General features: G+C 40.3%; 1 non-coding gene across 1 annotated transcript; it reads left to right on the forward strand.

Annotated features, from left to right (window-relative positions):
- The first annotated feature begins 17,352 nt into the window (after positions 1-17,352).
- Positions 17,353-17,461, forward strand: LOC141635625 (small nucleolar RNA R71). Its single transcript, XR_012540298.1, has one exon. It is a non-coding gene; the product is annotated as a small nucleolar RNA R71 (small nucleolar RNA).
- Positions 17,462-23,046: the final 5,585 nt, after the last annotated feature.

The following is a 23,046-nucleotide window of genomic DNA, read 5'->3' on the forward strand; positions in this document are numbered from 1 at the left end:
TTTAATTGCAATTTGGTCAGTTAATGCGCATAATTAGTTAGATTGAATTGGTAAACCCCAGCCTAAGATCGAGAGCCTGGAAAGGGGTAGACCTGTCACACACATTAGAGTACCCTAGTAAGTTTCGAGAGCCCGCTAGAAGCATTCTAGGGCGAATAGCGGACCGAGAGGACCTTTTCACTGCCCTATAGACCGATAATTGAGACTAACCTTTGACCCTACCTATGACCCGTAATAATCCGTGGTGAACCGATGTCCTAGCTCTATTCTCTTTATATTTTCTCGACTCAATTTCTCTCTTTAAACCTTTTATTTATTTGCTTTAGTTTAGAACAAAAATCAAACAAACCCCATTTGGTACCTTAGACAGACTTAATTTGACAAGTAGAACGCTAAAAGCCTCCCTGTGGATACGATCCCGACTTCCCTAGCTATATTAGTTAGAGACCAGTTGGTTTATTTTTGATAGGTTGCAACAGCCGTATCAAATTTTGCCGCCATTGCCGGGGAGGCAACAATTGTAATACTCCGTATTTTGATAATAATTTATGAAAGTAATTTATGTAATTTAATAATTGATTAAATGACATTTCTAATAATAAATACAAGTAAGACGTTAATTAAATAATAAATTAATAATGCAAGTCGGGAATCGGGTTTAGCTATATTTAGCATTGGGCCGTGTGCCATTGTTGTTTGGGCCGAAATTTATTAGTATAGTATGGGTGTGATCGGGTTTGTATCCGGAATTAATAATAATATAATATGGAAATAATAATATATAAAGGTAATAATAATTATATTAATAACAAAAATAAAGTTATGACAATAATAAATTAGTAAATATTATATGAGGAAATCCTAATTATGGTAAGATTAATAATATATGATAATAAAATAATAATAATAGTAATATAAAAATAATATAGTAAGAAACTTTCCTAAAACTTCTTACCCTACTACTATATAAACAATCCTAGACCTACCCTAAATATTTATTTCACATTATTACACAAAGGGAGAGAGGGAGATGTAGAGAAGAACGAGGAAGGTAATTCAGCTTTATTATCGTCTCAAGATAAGTTTATACAACCGTCTCACAATATAATGTGTGCACCTTATAACTAATATAACTCGTAAACTAGGCCACCGTATGACGAACTAAGACAGACGCCATGACCGTGGACCATCAGGGTGTGACCGGACCCATCATTGACCACTGTTGACCGGCGGGAGGGGGGCTGTTTTTAGGGTTTTCGAGTGGTGGTTATGGGTTGTTGGTTACACGCTGAACATGGGTTTGAACCATTACCGTGACTCTTTCTGACCTGGGCTTGGTAGGGTTGGGTCATGGTGGTTGGGTCGACCAAGGTGGTGGCTTTGGAGTGGTTATAGGCGGTGTTTTGTACGTTTGTTTCCTGAGTTCGACGCTTTGTGGTTTATAGTTTAAAGCCGTGTATTCGACCTAATTTGTGAATTGACCGGACTTGGGTTCGGGTTGGGCCTTGCGCTGGTGGAGTCGTGGTGGTGTTTGGTGGTGCAAAACCGAGGGCTTCACATAGGTTGTTGGTGTTGATTGTTATCGTTGCTAGGGCACAGTTTATCAGTCGTAGGGGTTGCAGGTGGGGCGGTGGGTTCACCATGGTTGGGTTGAAGACCACGGTGGTGCTGATGGTTGGCATTGTCGTGGCTAGGGTAGACTAGGTTTGTTTGTGGGGTGTATTTTACACGGGTTTACATGGGTTAGGCGAGTTGTTGTTTGTGTCTCTTGTCGCTGTTGAGTCGTGGGTGTTGGTCTGGGTTACTGGTGTCCGCCGTGGCTGGGTATGGAGTAGTAGTGGACACGGTGGTGCGGGGCTGATATTAGGTTGTCGTGGGTATGGTTGGTGTTGGGGTGAGTATGTGGTTGTCGTGGGTGAATGTTTACGCGGGCTTGTGGTGAATGGTTATAGGTAGTTGCACGTATCATACTATCACTCACTTGGAATATTTTATTGGGTATGTATCATAGGACAAACACGGGTATTGTGGGTTGTTGGTCGGGTTTTCTTATTATTGCTTAAGACAGATTTTAATTACTAATACGCGTAATAATATAATTAGTATGATGATTAATGTGTAACTAAAGATAAAATATTAGCTTAATTATTTTGTATAATTAGTTTTATAATTAGTGTAATTATTTCGTAAAGTAGAATGATTGGTAATTGGGTAGTATGAAGTAGGGATTAGTTAATTAATTATATATATTATATTGTAATTAGAATAGTTAGTCATTTGTATATTATTATTATTATTATTATTATTATTATTATTATTTGTTATTAGGTGACGGACTCGTGTGGAGCATTATTGACCGTATTCACTTAATTTATTAATCGAATTTGTTTGGAGTGCTATTGGAGTATACATGCTTATCAGGTAGGAATTTCCTACTCAACGCGGGTTTTATTGTTAAGTGAATGAATATTTAATTGTGACGGTTGATGAGATTAATGTTAATATTGTGATTATTTGGAGACAGAGTATATGTGTATGCTAAGTTGTTGACGGAGCCGTATGACTAGATTGTTATTGTTCATTGTTGTTGGTTATATATGGTGTGGTGCGATGGTTGTTCAGTTGAGCGTAACACGGAGTGTGTTACTGCCAGTTGTGCATAACAAGTGATTATTCTTTTGCGATTCGCATAACAAGTAATTGCTACGCAAAAAGTTGAGCATAGTACGGAGGGTACTACGCCAGTGAGCATGGTACGCAAGTAGTAAATCGCCGATTGAGCATAGCACGGTGTTAAGGGGTTGTGCTACGCGAAGAATGTGTAAGCGAGTTGTACGGATGAAGTGATGAGAAATTGAAGGACGTCTATTTTGGTTGGATTAATATTGTTGTTTAGTTTATTCCTACTAAACCTCGCGATTGACAGTGTATTCGTGAACATCTGCGGTGAACCATAATGGGGAGCAGATTTGACAGGTACTAAAGATTAGCTGATTTGGGAGCTATGGGATGCGTGAGGACTGGCCAATCTACCTAAAAGTCTAGATCACATAGATGATTTATTCACTTTATTTATTTCCGTTGCGAGTTGTATTGTATTTTATATTAAGTTTTAGTTGGTTAAGTTGTATTTTATTTTTTATTTTTTTTGGTAAAAGGTGAACTTATATTAATAAAGATAACCCAATTACAACGTTTTGAGCCCAACAAGCTAACAAAGCCCATAAGACATTACAACAATTCACTTTCTACTTTCCATCAAGAATATAACCATACAGTAGTAGAAAAAGGCGACTGGTAGTCCATATTGTCACAGCTTGATGCCATGAACAACATGAGCAATCACTGTCTCAGGACGAGGAAGATAGCCCTCCAGCCTACAACGATTTCTGCACCACCAAATGGCATGAATAAGAGCATGAAGATGTGCAGCCACTGATCTCTTCTGGACTTGAGACTGAAAACTCTGACTTAACCACCATGCAGTCCAGTCCATAGTAGGTAGATGGCAACCTAGTGCCTGGGACAGCAACTGCAGGCATTTCTGTCAGAAAATGCAGGCAAAGAAGAGGTGAGCATGTGACTCGGGAGCAGAATCACAATATGGTTAATTTGTATTAAACATGTAATCTTTAAGTTTTAATTTAAAGTACTTTGGTGAGTTGGACTTTGTTATTCGATATGGTAATAGTCTTATTTATTTGGTAAAGTCTAGCTAAAGGCACCTAGATAAATGGGGGTGTTACAAAGTGGTATCATAGCAAAACGATCTTCAGGCCTAACCAATGAATAATAATGAACTTAGGATGTGTCTAAATAAAATGAACCCTGGGTAGAAACTGTTAGGAGCCCTCTGAGTACCGTTAGGAAAGCGCGCGCCTAATTCGTACCTTGGCCCTTCCAGTTTTGACTCGGGAACCCAGAGAGAATACTTGAGAGTGTGCGGTAATTTAAAGATATTAGCACAAGCAATCAATCTTTCCAAACAGCCAGCATGAGGTCGGGTTTCAAACTCATTTGCGGAAGTATGTCGCCTCCTACCTGATGTGTCTCGCTTTTCTGATGTCCGGGCGAAGACACTCGACTGGTTAGTTCGGTTAAGGATTTAGGAGAGGGGTTGACTTCCCTTCTTTCTGGAGCACTAGAGCAAGATCCAGAAGTTATGATTGAATGAATTAAGGTAGCCAAAGGCGAATGACTCTCCCGCCACCCGTTCCCTCGGGAGAGGTATTCCAACCGGGGTGGAGGTTCGGGTATTAGACAGAGCTTGAAACCTATTGTTTGTTTTGTCTTGAAAGTTCTCGTTGCTTTGTTTAATGTTGTTTCATTGATGATTGCGGTTACTGGGGCGTAACCTTATTTTACGGAGGAGGGATGTGACATGATTTCTTTTAAGCGTTGTTATAAGCATGTTGATTTGAGGAAGTATATTTGCATGTATGTGGAAGGTGTGAATATGATTAAACATGTAAAGTATTAATTGTTGTGTGGAATTGTGAAGAATGCTATTTTGGTTTATTTCACAAGATTTTTACCCTTGATTGTTTTAGCTGTCATTTACTGCCTGTTTAAAATTCTTATACAAGATTTTTATGTGTGATACCCTTGTAAGTTAGCTTTCATATGCCACTGGTCTCATATTCAAATAATATACGGTTTAGGAGAATTAAATATTTTAGTGGACAGTGGTCCGAATATTCCTGTACAGTTATAATTTCGTCCCATGTTTTTGTAAAAATTGCTATTTAAAAACTAATTAATGATTTGTTATAATTCTAACTCCACTATTTAATAGACTCATATAAGTTTTCAAATTGTTAAGCCACGTCGCAATTTAAAGTTTTGACAATTAATAGTGATTTTTACAAGTTGACCTAAGTTTATGACAAGTTACTGTAATATTTCTGTTTCGATCAAATAAATTGTAAAATGCATCATAAATTGACCTTATGAGTTTTTAATTTGATTCTTTCTCTCATGCATTGTTAGCTCTCTGTATTTTCTAAAAAGTAAGTTATCAAGAAGTAACTATGTTACTATTTATTTATGATTTTTAGAAATTATAACATGTTTTCTTAGCCTTGAAAAAAATGTATGTTTTGCTCCTTATCGTTTGCACATTGATATTTTGATTAGGATAACATGTCTAGTGATATGCGGAATATGTTGCCCTAAGCCTATATATATGTTAGCAGTAATTGCATCCATGTTTAAGTTAGATATCATTATTAAGAAAAGATTAATTAAACAATCATGAGTATCTTTTGCTATAGATTATTATCTACCTTGGCAATGTATTCGCCAATAGCTAAAGTAAGAAGTTAAAGTTTAAATAATGATTAGTTCGAATATCCTATATGATTGGTTTTGCTGTATGGAAGTAAATCAACGATTTTGTTATTCATTTAACTATTAATTGGTGTTGTTTGGAAATAATAATTATCTTATGTTACAATGTGTGTTACTTATTTTGCGGTATTACAACCATGATTTGGTTGTTCCTATTGTTTGATATTCCGAACTTCGAGGACGAAGTTTATTTTTAGGGGGAAGGAATGTGATACTACTAGTGTTGTAAGTTATTATTGTGATAACTTGTGATAAGATTTGGTATGATTGATGATCGTAAGTGGATATGTTGTGTTGGATGGTGCTTAGTTATGGGGATGTCAATGAGTGTTGTGATAGTAGTTGTGGCGAACTTCGGGACGAAGTTCATTTTAAGGAGGGAAGATTGTAATACTCCGTATTTTGATAATAATTTATGAAAGTAATTTATGTAATTTAATAATTGATTAAATGACATTTCTAATAATAAATACAAGTAAGACGTGAATTAAATAATAAATTAATAATGCAAGTCGGGAATTGGGTTTAGCTATATTTAGCATTGGGCTGTGTGCCATTGTTGTTTGGGCCGAAATTTATTAGTATTGTATGGGTGTGATCGGGTTTGTATTAATAATAATATAATATGAAAATAATAATATATAAAGTTAATAATAATTATATTAATAATAATAATAAAATTATGGCAATAATAAATTAGTAAATATTATATGAGTAAATCGTAGTTATGGTAAGATTAATAATATATGATAATAAAATAATAATAATAGTAATATAAAAATAATATAGTAAGAAACTTTCCTAAAACTTCTTACCCTACTACTATATAAACAAGACTAGACCTACCCTAAAGATTTATTTCACATTATTACACATAAAGGGAGAGAGGGAGATGTAGAGAAGAACGAGGAAGGGAATTCGGCTTTATTATCGTCTCAAGATAAGTTTATACAACCGTCTCACAATATAATGTATGCACCTTATAACTAATATAACTCGTAAACTAGGCCACCGTATGACGAACTAAGACGGATACCATGACCGCGGACCATTAGGGTGTGACCGGACCCATCATTGACCACTGTTGACCGGCGGGAGGGGGGCTGTTTTTAGGGTTTTCGAGTGGTGGTTATGGGTTGTTGGTTACACGCTGAACATGGGTTTGAACCATTACCGTGACTCTTTCTGACCTGGGCTTGGTAGGGTTGGGTCATGGTGGTTGGGTCGACCAAGGTCGTGGCTTTGGGGTGGTTATAGGCGGTATTTTGTACGGTTGTTTCCGGAGTTCGACGCTTTGTGGTTTATATTTTAAAGCCGTGTATTCGACCCAATTTGTGAATTGACCGGACTTGGGTTCGGGTTGGGCCCTGCGCTGGTGGAGTCGTGGTGGTGCAAAACCGAGGGCTTCACATAGGTTGTTGGTGTTGATTGTTATCGTTGCTAGGGCACAGTTTATCAGTCGTAGGGGTTGCAGGCGGGGCGGTGGGTTCACCATGGTTGGGTTGAAGACCACGGTGGTGCTGGTGGTTGGCATTGCCGTGGTTAGGGTGGACTAGGTTGGTTTGTGGGGTGTGTTTTACATGGGTTGACATGGGTTAAGCGAGTTGTTGTTTGTGTCTCTTGTTGCTGTTGAGTCATGGGTGTTGGTCTGGGTTGCTGGTGTTCGTCGTGGCTGGGTATGGAGTAGTAGTGGACACGGTGGTGCGGGGATGATAGTAGGCTGTCGTGGGTATGGTTGGTGTTGGGGTGGGTACGTGGTTGTCGTGGGTGAATGTTTACGCGGGTCTTGTGGTGAATGGGTATGGGTAGTGATACCGTCGTTTAGTACCAAAATTAAATTTATAATTCCAAACTAAAACTATAGCTAGTGATAGTAAGGGTCGAACCACAGAGAGACAAGGTTGATTTTGTTTGCTAATTATCAGTCTATAAAAGTAACAATTAATTGGGGGTTTTGAAATTGGTTGGCTAAAAGGCTAATTGCAAAAATGAATATTCTTAACAAGATAAAGAGAGGATCGGGAATTTCGGTTCACCATGGCAAGTAACAGGTCAGTCAAGCAGCAGAGATCTCACAACACGGTCTCAGGGAAAATAAGCTAATCTTGCGATCAAAGCTCAAATAACCTCACGGTCTATAAATTCCCTAGAATTCATCAAAGTTTTCACTCAAGAGAAATTCTAAATCTAGCGATAAATCAATTTACCAATCTTTCGACCTAGCAAAGAAGTCCATCAAAAGATACAAGACCAATACGGAAGAACTCATGCTACACAACTATCCTAATTTAATACCATGGTTCACCTCATTCCCAATCAAAGGATTACCTACTCATAATCATGACTACACTAATTGCGAAATTAATAAATAAGGACAAATTCAACATGATGAAATCTAACTAGGACAAAGGAGAGAAATTCAATTACTGAAATTAATTGATGAAACAAGAATTAAATTAACAAGCAAAAATAAGAAAAAGAAGAATTGCATAAAAGGCTTACTAATTGAATATCAAGAACAAAGTATTCGAATCAAAGGTTTCCGTCTCGAGCTAGATCTGAAAAACTCAGGTTTTTCCAGAATGAATAACATAACCTAAAAGTTGCTGCGTTCAACTGATAAAAGATACCGAAAGTTAATTACAAGTTGGGCTTTTAAAAGTCTAACACGGAAAATTAAACATCAGCTCGAAATCAGGTCGATCGACTGGTCTGCACGGTCGATCGACTGAACATGCGGAACAGTAGCTTCTGTCTAAGCTCCAGTGGTCGATCGACTGGAAGTCTTAGTCGATCGACTGAAAGTGCTGTGCAGTGGCTCCTTGATGCTTCCGAACAACTCTTCACTCCTTGCACGCATCCCAAGGTGAGTGAATGAACTCTCCTTCCTCTTGGCTTCCCTGAACTCGCTTCCGAGGACAGACTTGGCTTGATTTAGCCTACTTCCACGCATTCCTACAATAAATCATAGAAAATGCAAAGTAAACCGTTTCGGGAGAAATAGTAGCTTTAAGATACTAATTATGCATGGAAATACGTGCCAAAACCACAGATAAAGTGTATAGAATATGCACGTATCAAATCTCCCCAAACCAAACCTTGCTTGTCCTTAAGCAAGCACTATGACCCGTATAAAAACTAAATGGAAAGGAGAACATTTCAGAGCTAACTACAAGTCAATGCCAAACCATTTAATGCCCCAAGTCAACTACTGCAAAGCTTAAATCAAGCGAACAAATTTATGCATATCATAGAATTAGATCGGGCGTTCGACCTTGCAAGACTCACACAATCGGACTCTCCCGGATCACTCTTCTCTCAGCAAAGCAAATGGTAAGAAAATATGTAAAAGAGAGGGAAGATAAGTATAGTCTCTCACCTAGACTGCGACCGACAAAACATGTATGCTTGACTAGCATGAATAATGATTCAATTTACCGTACATACGCATAACCACCGTCAAGGACTATCACATGCCGAACTATTGCAAAATTTGGAAATGTGAGACTAAGTGGGAAAGAAGAGGCAAAACAATTATGGGAAAGTGAAGGTAAGAGCCAAGCTAGTACCTAACGAACCATCAGAAATCGAATCCCGTTCTTCCAACTCAACAAAAAGAACATGCCTTTATTTACTAGGCAACACACAAATCCAAACGGACGCCTCCAAATCAAGAGGTAAACACATGAGGCGTGTTTTATTTCAGCCAAGACTTATTAATTTCAAGACTCTCTCTTTTTTTTTCATTTTTTCTATTCCTGTTTCTTTCCTTTTTTTTTTCTTTTTTTTTTTCAAAATCAACCGGTGGTCGATCGACCAATGAGGGTGTCGATCGACCACCCCGCATACTTGAACATTCTGCCAGGTAAACAACTTCTCTTTTTTTCATTTTTTTGTTTGAATCTTTTTCTTTCTTCCTGTTTTCAGGCTGAAGTAAATCCTTCACTTCTCAAAAATACCCGCTCCAACATTACAAGAGCGAACCAAAACAGCTTAAATCAACAAATTCCTCTACTACTTCCTAGCTTGGCACAATGGTAGGCTAATTATGGGATGTAGTTGAGGGCAACTGGCAATTTTGGCTTATAGTGGAGTTAGTGGGGTAAAATGAGAAAGGGGAGGATGCAAAAGTTCTCTAAACATGCAATACCGACCACAAACCAATGCGTATAGGCAATAAGAAATCAAAACTCATACACGTGCAAAACATGAAATGAAGGGAGTAACTACTCTCAAACCTAAATTAACCGGTCATAAATGTCACCAGTTACAGGCTCTATATCTCAGAAAGTATAAGTAGCTTGCCAAAAGTAATGAGTCAAGTCTAATTGCCCGAAATGGATTCCATAACGAAATTTGAGAGATCACTTTTAATTCTCGCTAAGCAGCTATGAAAAGGCAAGGAACGGCATATTTGACTAGTAGAGCAAAATCATCATTAAAAACTCCAATCCGACTCAACTACATGCAAAAGTAAACGTGATATTTTTGGTTTTTTTATGCATTTTTTCAATTTTTTTTGTCTTTTTTTTTTTTTTTTTTTTTTTTTTGACAAATGCAAGCAGAAATTAAACATGTGACTGAAATGCAATAGAAAACGAATGCAGATGCAAGACAAAAGGCATATGCAAATACCCTCCCCAAACCAAAACGCACAATGTCCCCATTGTGCTCAACATCAAATCACCAGCAGAAGAATGGGAGAATAAAAGCATAAAAGGTAAAAGGAAGCGAAAAGAGAAAGGAAAATAACTCACAAAATACGACCTCCCCAAACCAGCCAAAAACGGGGAGGTCACCAGCATCTAATCTCCACCCTCGTAGGAGGGGTCACATCCCCGTCGGACCCCGACTCACTCTCCTCCTCCTCGGCGGCAGTGTAGCTCTCCTAGAAACGGAGGGAGTGGCTCTCCGGAAGTGGAGGGACCGGTAGTGGTGGTGGTAGGAGGGGTCTCCTAGCGGCTGAGGGTAGCCACCCTCAGGGGGAACAAAGTAAGAAGGGTGAGCCCAGTCACCCTTAGGAAGCATCCCCCCTAGCTAGCTCGTCGTAGACCGGGAACAGGCGATGGCCGTGTCCAATCAATGCTCGTTGAAGCTCCTGCACAAATCACCCAAGACACGTGACATTGCCCTCTGGTCCATGACCGGAGGGACAACTAAAGGAGTAGGTGGTCGAAAAATAGCCGCACCGGCGGTAGGGGTGGTAGTGGAGGTAGGGGTGCTGTGAAGAAGAGGAGGCACGAGCCCTCCTCGAAGTGCCGCGAAGGCGTGGCCGCCATTAAAGGAAGCCCGTAACTAGGCAAAGGCGGCCTAGCAGTCCCCTCAATGGTGAGGGGCGGGACGAGAGGGTAACCGGTGACGGGGATGCGGTCACGGATGAAAGAATCAATCTTCCACCGCATCTCTCTCGACCCAATAGACACCTGCGCGTAACGGAGGTCCATGAAGCGCGGGTCGGGGTCAATGGGGTCCTCTGTCGAGGAAAAGTAAAACAAGGCGGTTGGCGTGCGTGTCACCAAACCGCCACAGCAATGGTGGTCAAGTTGCCCTCACTTACGATCCCCGAAAGTGAGCGGCGGTCAAGTAGGCAATGTTATAGATGCGGGCTCTCCGACGCTCAACGTTCAGATAACCCGCCAAAATTGAAAGCTCAATATTATTCACATTATTAGACTCTTTACGGCCAAAAATGGTATTACCCATTAGCCGTAGAAAATAACGAAGAGGGGGCAAGTGGACGGAAGTGCCCGTCCTCCTCGACCCGTAAGTGTCACCAATACAAGACCACATGGCCCGGTGAGTGTCAGAGGGGTCCGAGGTTCTACCCTCGGAGTGAAGACCCAAAAAACCCGCAAAATCGCAAGTGTCGAGAATAATTAACATTAAAAAGTCGAAAGGAAATGCAGGGTTTGGTCTCATCAGCCTCAAAGGCTTCGGAATCAAAAGCGTAAGAGGAAAAGAATTCAAGGGTCATAACATAATATGTGAACTCGGACATGTCCACCGGACCTATCATACCCGTCCCATTTAGCGGGGGACACGACCGACTCATAACGACCTAGTTTCTCCAAAGTTTCTTTATGGAGAAACCGGTAATGTGACCTTTACGACGAAACAAAGAAAGAGAATTTAGCGCGCTGAATAGGTTTTTCAAAGATAACTGCGGATAGTCGGGTAGACTATCCGTAGTAGATTCTATCATCGAGGCGGTCCGCGTGGCCGCTTAGCGAGCCGTTGGCTCATTGCCCTTCTTCCCGCATTGGCTCCTTCCCTTTTGTCATTCTTGTTCCTGCAAAAGGATCAAATTAGCACAATCAACCAACTTAAATTCCAATTTCTAGAGACCCGAATCAAAATCAGATGATCCGCGCAAATTAGGGTTTCGAAATTTTTGGGGAAAACAGAAATAACCATCTTCTAATTGCTAATTAGAGTCGAAAATCAAAGGGGAAAGCCTAGAATAAGCAATTAAAGTACATAAAAGACCAAGAATCACACCCTAAAATCGTTTTCCCCAAATCGATTTTTGTCATCTCAAGGGCACATTACTCGAAAATTTCACATGGAACTTCAAAAAAACTCGAATAAATAGCATAAAGATAGGATTAGACACATACCTTGATGATTTCTTTGAAGATTAAAACGAGAAAGGCAGAGAACGAGATGGATTTGCAGTTGAAAACGCGAAGAAGGGAGAGGAAATAGGGTTTGGTCTTTTTGTGATTTTGGGAAAATGAAAGAATAAGAGAATAAGGATGAAAACTTCCCTTATTAGCTGCCCTCGAACCATGCGGACTGGTCGATCGACTATGTGACCCGATCGATCGACCATTTCCCTATACACAAAGGTGGCCTCTGTTCTCCTCGCTTGATCGATCGATTGAACATCCTAGTCGATCGATTGTTTGAGTAGCAATTGGAATTAAATTCGTCAAAATTCATTTTGCATCAAAACTTCCTGTCTTTCTCTCGCAAAAATCCAGTAAACCACTTACGCACTTTGCATAAAATAAATTCCCGCAGAAAATTATCAAAGGCGTACAATTTTCCCAAACCAAGAAATTGTAAATGCATGAAAATAAAGGAAACAAAACAAGAAAAAAATAAAAAGCAAATTGAAAGAAAGAACAAAACGGAAATCCTAAATTACAAAATAACTACAACCTGGGTTGCCTCCCGATTAAGCGCTGGTTTAAGAGGTCCCGCACGACCTTGTTACCTCACTTCTCATCATCGACAAAATGGATCGGATCGTACAAAAACCTCGACCTTCCCAACATATGCATCTGATCCATGGTAGTGCTTCACATATTGGCCATTTACCTTGAACCTTTCTCAAGCGGAGGTCTCCAATTCAACGAGATCCGAACTTTGTGACATTTGTGACCGTATAGGGACCGGTCCACCTGGATTTCAACTTACCGAAACAAACGGATAGGAGCGTTAAAAAGAAGTACCTTATCGCCAATATGGAACTCGCGCTTTATGATTCTCTTGTCGTGCCGCCGCTTTGATTTCTCCTTGTAGATCCTTGCATTGTCATAGGCCGGCCACCTAAATTCCTCTAGCTCATTCAAATTTGTGTCATGCGTTTCTCACGAGAGAGGTTAGGATCCAAATTCAAATCACAAATAGCCCACCAAGACTTACGCTCTAACTCAACAGGGTAAATGACATATCTTACCATAAATCAATCGGACGGTGACATCCCGATTGGCGTTTTGAACGCAACGATTCTATAAGCCCATAAGACATCAGCTAACTTTAGACTCCAGTCTTTCCGTGATTTAGAAACAACTTTAGCTAAGACTTCTTTCAATTCTCTGTTAGAAACCTCAACCTGACCACTAGTTTGGGGATGATACCCCAAACCTCTACGATGTTGGACACCGAATTTAGTCAATAAAGCACTAAGTTGTTTCTCTTTAAAATGCATTCCCCCATCGCTAATGACAACCCGAGGGACACCAAAACGGGGGAAAATAATCTTTTTAAACAATTTAATCACGGCTTTTGCATCACAATGGGGAATAGCAATAGCTTCCACCCACTTAGATACATAATCTACAGCTACGAGGATATATTTATTACCTTGACTGCTCGGAAAAGGTCCTTGATAATCAATGCCCCAGACATCGAAAATCTCGACCTCAAGAATGCCTACCTGTGGCATCTCATGTCTCTTGAAATATTCCCGATCTTTGACAAGCATCGCATTCAAAGAACAAAAAGCTGCGACAATCTGCATGCAAAGTTGGCCAATAGAAACCAGTTGAGTACCTTAGCTACGGTCCTGGACGGACCGTGGTGACCACCATAAGCGGAAGAGTGGCAAGCCTCTAGGATATCCTTCACCTCCCACTAAGGTACGCATCTCCGGATGAGACCGTCTGCGCATTCCTTGAAAACATAAGGATCATCCCAAAAGTATTGTCTAGCATCATAGGCAAACCGCTTCTTCTTGCCCATGAAAGCTCGGGTGGTATCCTACCCATCACAAAGAAAGTTAGCAAAATCGGCAAACCACGGAGGTGGATAAGACCCTGAAGTAGTAATAGCTAACAAACTCTCATCAGAAAAGAATCATTAATAGGCAAAGAATCCTCCCTTTACTCATCAACCGAGACGAGATAAGTGGTCGGCTACCACATTCTCTGCTCCTTTCTTATCTCTGATCTCCAAATCAAACTCCTGCAAAAGGAGTATCCACCTCAAAAGCCTTGGCTTTGCATCTTTCTTAATAAAGAGAGTCTTCAACGCTGCATGGTCAGTGTAAACAATAACCTTAGAACCTAATAAATAAGACCGAAATTTGTCTAAGGCAAAAACAACGACTAGAAACTCTTTCTCGGTGGTAAAATAGTTGACTTGAGTCTCATCCAGAGTTCGGCTCGCATAGTATATGGCATTCAAAGCTTTATTCTTTCGTTGTCCCAGAACCGCACCGATAGCATAATCGGCATCACACATGATCTCAAATGGGAGGTCCCAATCAGTGGTGAATGATTGGCGCAAATTAGGGCCTCCTTTAACCTTTGTTAAAAGCGACATGGCACTCATCATGAAATTCAAAGACAACATCCTTAAGAAGTAATTGTGTAAGTGGTTTAGCAATTTTTGAAAAATCCTTAATGAAACGCCGGTAGAAACCAGCGTGACCTAGGAAACTCCTCACTCCTTTAACATTCACGGGAGGAGGTAATTGCTCAATCACCTGCACCTTTGCCTTGTCAACATGTATACCTTTATCAGAAATCAGATGCCCTAACACAACTCCCTCATTGACCATAAACTGACACTTTTCCCAGTTTAAAACAAGATTAACATCTATACAACGCTGCATGACTTTATCAAGGTTAGCTAAACAACGATCAAAGTCACTGCCATAAACTGAGAAATCATCCATGAATACTTCCATAATATTCTCTATATAATCAGAAAAAATTCCCATCATGCACCTCTGAAAGGTAGCAGGGGCATTACACAATCCGAAAGGCATTCTACGATAAGCAAAAACACCCTGTGGATAGGTAAAAGTAGTCTTACTCTGATCGTCCGGATGAATAGGGATCTGAAAGAACCCTGAATATCCGTCTAGAAAACAGAAAAATTTGTTAGAAGCAAGTCTTTCAGTCATTTGGTCAACAAAAGGGAGGGGGAAATGGTCTTTCTTAGTGGCGGCATTTAACTGTCTATAATCAATGCACATCCGCCACCCTGTCACTACTCGAGTTGGTATTAATTCATTTTTATCATTTTTAACCACGGTAGTCCCTCCTTTCTTCGGGACCACCTGAACTGGGCTAACCCACTTGGAGTTGCCAACTGTATAAATAATACCTGCATCAAGTAGTTTCATCACCTCGGCCATGACAACTTCCTGCATCTTCGGGTTCAACTTGCGTTGACCACATGCGTAAGGCTTGTGACCCTCTTCCACTCTATCCTATGCATACAAACATCGGGGCTGATGCCCTTAATGTCATCCAAAGAGTAACCCAAAGCCTTCCTGTTTTCTTAAGTACACACATCAAAGCAGACATACCGGTCATCGTTAAGCTTAGAGCTAACAATAGGCTGGGTCTTGCTCCGTATCATCTAGAAAAACATACTTAAGATTAGGGGGAAGTGGCTTTCGCTCTGGCACCTTTACCTCTACAGCATAGACAGAATCAGCTTCAATGGTGTAGCAAGTGTTCACCAAGTTATCGTTGGCCAGGCTCAAAAGCATCTCATCTTCTTCTTCATTGAGCTCGTAGCTCTCCATTGAGGCAACCAAAGCATCTGGCTCCTCGGATTCTCCATCAGATACCCGCACACTCATCCGAATGAGTTAGATCAGCTAAGGGATCCTTGGCTAAGGATTCCCTCCAATTACAAGTAACAATCCTGTCAACAACATCAATAGAATAACACGTATCCTCATCAGCAGGTTCAGTTGCCTTGTGAGCAAGACTGAACTCAATGGTGTCATCCCCTACCTCTAAGGTGATGGTTCCGCGTTTGACATCTATCACAGCCCCAGCTGTATGTAAGAACGGTCTGCCTAAAATAATAGGTATCTGACTATCCTCTGCAATGTCCAAAACAACGAAATCTACAGGAATAAAAAACTTACCCACTCGAACGGGTACATCCTCTAGAACACCTATAGGTCTCTGAGTCGATCTATTTGCCATTTGAACGGTAATATCGGTCACCTTAAGTCTACCAATGTTTAACCTTTCGCAAACAGAATACGGCATGACACTAACACTGGCCCCTAAGTCACAAAGGGCCTTTCCAATTACGTGGTTACCTATAGTGCAAGGAATTGAAAAACTACCCGGGTCCTTTAATTTAGGTGGCACATTAACTTGTGAAAGAACATTACATTCCTCCACAAACGCAACATTACCATCATCACGAAAATTTCTCTTACGATTCAAAATATCTTTCATAAATTTAGCGTAAGAGGGTACCTGGGTAATTAAATCAGTGAAAGGAACTGTTACCTCGAGATTCTGGACCATCTCCAGAAACTTACCAAACTTACGCTCCAGCTTGGTAGCCTTCAAACGCTCCGGATACGGGACTGCAACACTGGCCGTAGGATCAGTAACCTTCGGCTTCCGTAGGTTTAAAACCCCCGTCAAATCATCAATGAGTGATGAATCTTGCAAACTAGTTGACGGATTTGCATCCTGCTCTGGAGATCCAGTCGATCGACTGGTATGGGTAGTCGATCGACCAAGTAAGCTGGGCGTGAACAGTTCCTGTCCAGAATTATCGTCATCGGTATCTCAGTCGATCGACTGAGGGTGTTGGTCGATCGACTGGATGTGCTAGGTATGAATAGTTTCTGACCAGAAACTATTTTGTCTGACAATTCAGTCGATCGACTGGGAATGTCGGTCGATCGACCGGAATCACTGGCATTCAGACTCGTTTTTGCATCAGAATTCAAACGAGCTTCTTCATCATTTCCCGAGTCTTCCTTTTGCTCGTCGGGGCTTTCATAAGAAAGGCCACTTCTGAGATTTATGGCATTGATCGTCTCAACCGGCCCTTCACATTTAATTGAAGAATTAGCGGCTTGCTTAGCCTCCATATTCTCCAATTGTTTCACAAAATTCTGTGAGGACTCAATCCCGGCTGCTTCCATATTCGCCACTTGAACCAAAAGGAGTTGGACCATCTCTCTTAACTTCTCGATCTCATCTGAGTTTTGAATAGGAACTTCGACTTTTCCTTTGGAAGCTTCAGAAGTCTCGAGTTTCTCGAGACGGGTAGAAATGGAAGTTATAAGTGACACAACAGCAGTCATGTCTTCACTTTGCTTTCGTGACTTACCACGTGAACTTCCAAACTCAGCTTTATGGACTGCCATCTCCTCAATGGTGTTCCAACCTTTTCTTTGACCGGTATTATTTTGGAACCTACCATTAGCAGCTGCATCCAAAATGACTTTGTAATCATCATATAGAGCATTGTAAAATAGATTGCAAAGATACCATTCTTTGGAAGCCATGATGAGGGACAGCTCGGACCAAACTTTTGAAACGTCCCCATGCTTCACAAAAATCTTCGTCGGCTCCTTGCTGAAAACTCGTGATTTTACTCTTCAAGGCATCAGTCTTCGAAGGCGGGAAGTACTTCTTGTAGAAGGCTAGTGCTAAAGATGTCCAATCAGTGACTCCAGCTGCTACTCTATCGAGGTAGCGATACCAATCTCGCGCCGAATCCTTCAAGGAGTATAAGAACATGAACCCCTTTACTTCATCTTGAGTTACCCCCTCCGGTATAGGTATTGAACAGCAATAGTCCGTGAAAATTTCCATATGTTTCAAGGGGTCTTCATCTCCGACCCAACCGATTCCGTTCCACTAAATCAATATAAGAGGAACGAAACTCGAATTTACCGGTAGAAGGGGTAGGTAACTGTTGCCCCTTTGGAAGGTGGTGCTCCTTTGGCTGAAAATTATCATATATCGTAGCCATAATTTCCAAAGTGAGAGTACTCAAGTCTTCCTCTCAAAACCTGTCTTCTAACTGTGCAAAAGCAAAACTAGAAGCAAAGGTAAGCAACGGCCTTAAGGAACAAAAGTTCCTTGAGACAAGGAAAATAAACTAAAATAAAGCAAACAGAATTACACCGTCTCCCCGGCAACGGCGCCAAAATTTGATACCGTCGTTTAGTACCAAAATTAAATTTATAATTCCAAACTAAAACTATAGCTAGTGATAGTAAGGGTCGAACCACGAGAGACAAGGTTGATTTTGTTTGCTAATTATCGATCTATAAAAGTAACAATTAATTGGGGGTTTTGAAATTGGTTGGCTAAAAGGCTAATTGCAAAAATGAATATTCTTAACAAGATAAAGAGAGGATCGGGAATTTCGGTTCACCATGGCAAGTAACAGTCGGTCAAGCGAGATCCGACAACACGGTCTCAGGGAAAATAAGCTAATCTTGCGATCAAAGCTCAAATAACCTCACGGTCTATAAATTCCCTAGAATTCATCAAAGTTTTCACTCAAGAGAAATTCTAAATCTAGCGATAAATCAATTTACCAATCTTTCGACCTAGCAAAGAAGTCCATCAAAAGATACAAGACCAATACGGAAGAACTCATGCTACACAACTATCCTAATTTAATACCATGGTTCACCTCATTCCCAATCAAAGGATTACCTACTCATAATCATGACTACACTAATTGCGAAATTAATAAATAAGGACAAATTCAACATGATGAAATCTAACTAGGACAAAGGAGAGAAATTCAATTATCAAATTAATTGATGAAACAAGAATTAAATTAACAAGCAAAAATAAGAAAAAGAAGAATTGCATAAATGGCTTACTAATTGAATATCAAGAACAAAGTATTCGAATCAAAGGTTTCCGTCTCGAGCTAGATCTGAAAAACTCGGGTTTTCCGCAATGAATAACATAACCTAAAAGTTGTTGCGTTCAACTGATAAAAGATACCGAAAGTTAATTACAAGTTGGGCTTTTAAAAGTCTAACACGGAAAATTAAACATCAGCTCGAAATCAGGTCGATCGACTGGTCTGCACGGTCGATCGACTGAACATGCGGAACAGTAGCTTCTGTCTAAGCTCCAGTGGTCGATCGATCGAAGTCTTAGTCGATCGATCGAAAAAGTCTTTGTGCGATGGCTCCTTGATGCTTCCGAACAACTCTTCACAGCTTGCACGCATCCCAAGGTGAGTGAATGAACTCTCCTTCCTCTTGACTTCCCTGAACTCGCTTCCGGAGGACGAACTTGGCTTGATTTAGCCTACTTCCACGCATTCCTACAATAAATCATAGAAAATGCAAAGTAAACCGTTTCGGGAGAAATAGTAGCTTTAAGCTACTAATTATGCATGGAAATACGTGCCAAAACCACAGATAAAGTGTATAGAATATGCACGTATCAGGTAGTTGCATGTATCACACTATCACTCACTTGGAATATTTTATTGGGTGTGTATCATAGGAGAAACACGGGTATTGTGGGTTGTTAGTCGGGTTTTCTTGTTATTGCTTAAGACGGATTCTAACTACTAATTCGCGTAATAATATAATTATTATGATGATTAATGTGTAACTAAAGATAAAATATTAGCTTAATTATTTTGTATAATTAGTTTTATAATTAGTGTAATTATTTCGTAAAGTAGAATGATTGGTAATTAGGTAGTATGAAGTCGGGATTAGTTAATTAATTATATATATTATATTGTAATTAGAATAGTTAGTAATTTGTATATTATTATTATTATTATTATTATTTGTTATTAGGTGACGGACTCGTGTGGAGCTTTATTGACCGTATTCACTTAATTTATTAATCGAATTTGCTTGGAATGCTATTGGAGTATACATGCTTAACAGGTAGGAATTTCCTACTCAACTCGGGTTTTATTGTTAAGTGAATGAATATTTAATTGTGACGGTTGATGAGATTAATTTTAATATTGTGATTATTTGGAGACGGAGTATATGTGTATGCTAAGTTGTTAACGGAGCCGTATGACTAGATTGTTATTGTTCATTGTTGTTGGTTATATATGGTGTGGTGCGATGGTTGTTCAGTTGAGCATAACACGGAGTGTGTTACTGCCAGTTGTGCATAACAAGTGATTGTTACTGCCAGTTACGCATAGCAAGTAATTACTACTGCCAAATAGTCGGGCATAGTACGGAGGGTACTACTGCCAGGTGAGCATGGTACGCAAGTACTACTGCAAGTTGAGCATATCACGGTGTTAAGGGGGTTGTGCTACTGCCAGTAATGTAAGCGAGTTGTACGGATGAAGTGATGAGAAATTGAAGGACGTCTATTTTGGTTGGATTAATATTGTCGTTTAGTTTATTCCTACTCAACCTCGCGCTTGACAGTGTATTCGTGAACACTTGCGGTGAACCGTAATGGAGAGCAGATTTGAAAGGTACTAAAGATTAGCTAACTTGGGAGCTATGGGATGCGTGAGGACTGGCCAATCTACCTAAAAGTCTAGATCACATAGATGATTTACTCACTTTATTTATTTCCGCTGCGAGTTGTGTTGTATTTTATATTAAGTTTTAGTTGGTTAAGTTGTATTAAACATGTAATCTTTAAGTTTTAATTTAAAGTACTTTGGTGAGTTGGACTTTGTTATTCACTACCTCGGGAAATCGAGATGGTAACAGTCTTATTTATTTGGGAAAGTCTAGCTAAAGGCTCCTAGATAAATGGGGGTGTTACAACAATTTTCTATTTGTTTTATTTTAGTTTATCTCTTGTCTCAAGGAACCTGTGTTCCTTGAGACTGTTTCTCACCTTTCAGTGCTTGTTTTGTTTATGCCTAGGTCTTTCAGGTTTAAGTTCATACCGTTTGATCCAGAACCAGAGAGGACTCTCCGAGCTAGACGAAACTTTTGGAAGGAGCCTTATCAAGCAGAGGACTTGAGTACGCTTGATTTAGATTACACCACCTTTATTGTAGAAAATCAGTCTTTAAAGGAAGACACATCGACTTCTGCCCCTACTATGATCATGGCTACATTAGCAAGCCATTCAGAGCCCACCCTTGCATCCATTGCTAAGGGATTCATGCTACCCTGCACCGATAATGGCACCTTCGAGATTCGCCCGTCCTACATTAAATTGGTGGAGCTAAACATGTTTGGAGGTGGAGCTAGTGAAGACCCTGCTAAACATATGGAGAAGTTCATTACATACTGCTGTCTCATCCCTTTGACTGCTGGGGCAACCGAAGACCAAGTAAAACTGGTTCTCTTCCCCTTCTCTCTGCGAGATGGTGCTGCAGAGTGGTTACGCGATTTGGACATGGAGGCTCATGCTATCACTGACTGGAATACACTAGCTCTTGCATTCTACAAGTGGTATTTTCTACCGCAGAAGACAAATGCTCTTAGAAGCCAAATTACAAGTTTCAAACAAGGTCCCACTGAAGACCTGAATGAGGCATGGGTTCGCTTCAAGAGACTAGTCCGGTCTGTTCCCCATCATGGCTTCCTGATCTGGTTTTTATGCAATCAGTTTTATAATGGGCTGTATAATGATCATATAGCCTTACTTGATTCTTCAGCCAACGGGAGGTTTCAAAACAACATTACTGATGCCAATGCTTTGAAATTGATCGATGAGATATCTACTTACACTGCTGAGTATGGTAACCCAGAGGTAGTACAAGAGGGGGTGGTTTAGATAGTGCGGTTGCAACTCAGTTAGAGGCTCTAACTGCACAAATTGCAGAGCTAAATACTACCCAATCTTTGGGTAAAAAACAGATAGTCCATGCTATGGTTCAACAAGAGGTCCGTTGTGAGAAATGTAGTACTAATGGTCATGTTGCAGCTGGATGTATGAGTACTATAGAACAAGTTCATGCCTATCAGTCTTTCAAGCAAGGTAGCCTCGCCGCCGACCAATGCATATCTCATTCCTCAGAATCGTGGTAATCAACCACAAGGGAACTTTAATAGGCCACCTCAACAACAGTTTCAACAGATGCAGCCTCCTTCTCAAGCTCCACACAATGATATGTTGGAAATTAAAGCCATGTTACAACAGCAAATGGCGGCTTCACAGAAGTAGGAGGCTCTAATTACTCAATTGTTGGCTCACAATAAAATTTTGGACGATCAAGTTGCTAAATTATCAAGCCAAAATTCAAGTAGGCAGCCGGGTGCCTTGCCTTCTCAGCCAGGTAAACGACATGAAACGGTTAATGTTATCAACCTAAGGAGGGGTTTTAATTATGACGGAGCAGAGATGCCTAGATATGATGTTGACATGGTTATTGAAGAATCGAATGTTAATGACAAGATTGCTGATCCATTGCCTATTGCTGATGATTCGACTTCTAGTACTGCTAAGAAGTCAAGTGCTGATAAAGAGAAGAAGGCTAATGAGCCACCTATTGTGATCAAGCTCCCATTTCCAGCCCGACAGCTGAATACCAAGCTTGAGCAACAATTTGGGAAGTTTATCAAGCTAGTCAAGAATCTCCAGGTATCCATTCCATTCACAGAACTCATTAGTCAGGCACCTTCTTTTGCTAAATTTATGAAAGAAATTTTGACTCGTAAGAGAAGTTTTGATGAGGTGGAGATTTTTTCTTTTACTGGGGAGTGTAGTGCACTCCTACAAAACAAATCTCCACCTAAATTAGCTGACCCAGGTAGTTTTTCTATCCCCTGTTCCATAGGCACCCAAACTTTGACTGAGTTTAAATGCACCAATATGACTGTCCAAATGGCAGACCGTTCCTTGTCACGACCTTTAGGGATCCTAGAGGATGTTCCTTTGCGGGTTGGGAAGTTTTTTATACCCTTTAATTTCATTGTGTTGGACATTCCTGAGGATACCCATACCCCTATTATTTTAGGGAGAGCATTTTTGCACACTGCTGGTGCAATTATTGACGTAGGAGCAAGGACTCTGACATTTATGATGAGGGGTGAGAAATTGACATACACGCAGTCTAATGTTAGTAGGGTACCTATGCAAGTTATACCTTGTCATGTTGTTTCCCCTGTAGAATCTGATAGGGTAGCTAATAGTTCTATAGTTGAGTCATGTCTTGTTATTGTTGTGACACCTCCGCCCCATGTTGGGAGCAACATGGAGGACCATACTCTTGTTTCTCTTTATCCAGGACATGATAGGTTAAGCTCCTACAAGGATTCTGGAG

The sequence above is a fragment of the Silene latifolia genome, chromosome Y, assembly GCF_048544455.1.
Source record: "Silene latifolia isolate original U9 population chromosome Y, ASM4854445v1, whole genome shotgun sequence".
Classification (NCBI taxonomy): Eukaryota; Viridiplantae; Streptophyta; class Magnoliopsida; order Caryophyllales; family Caryophyllaceae; genus Silene; species Silene latifolia.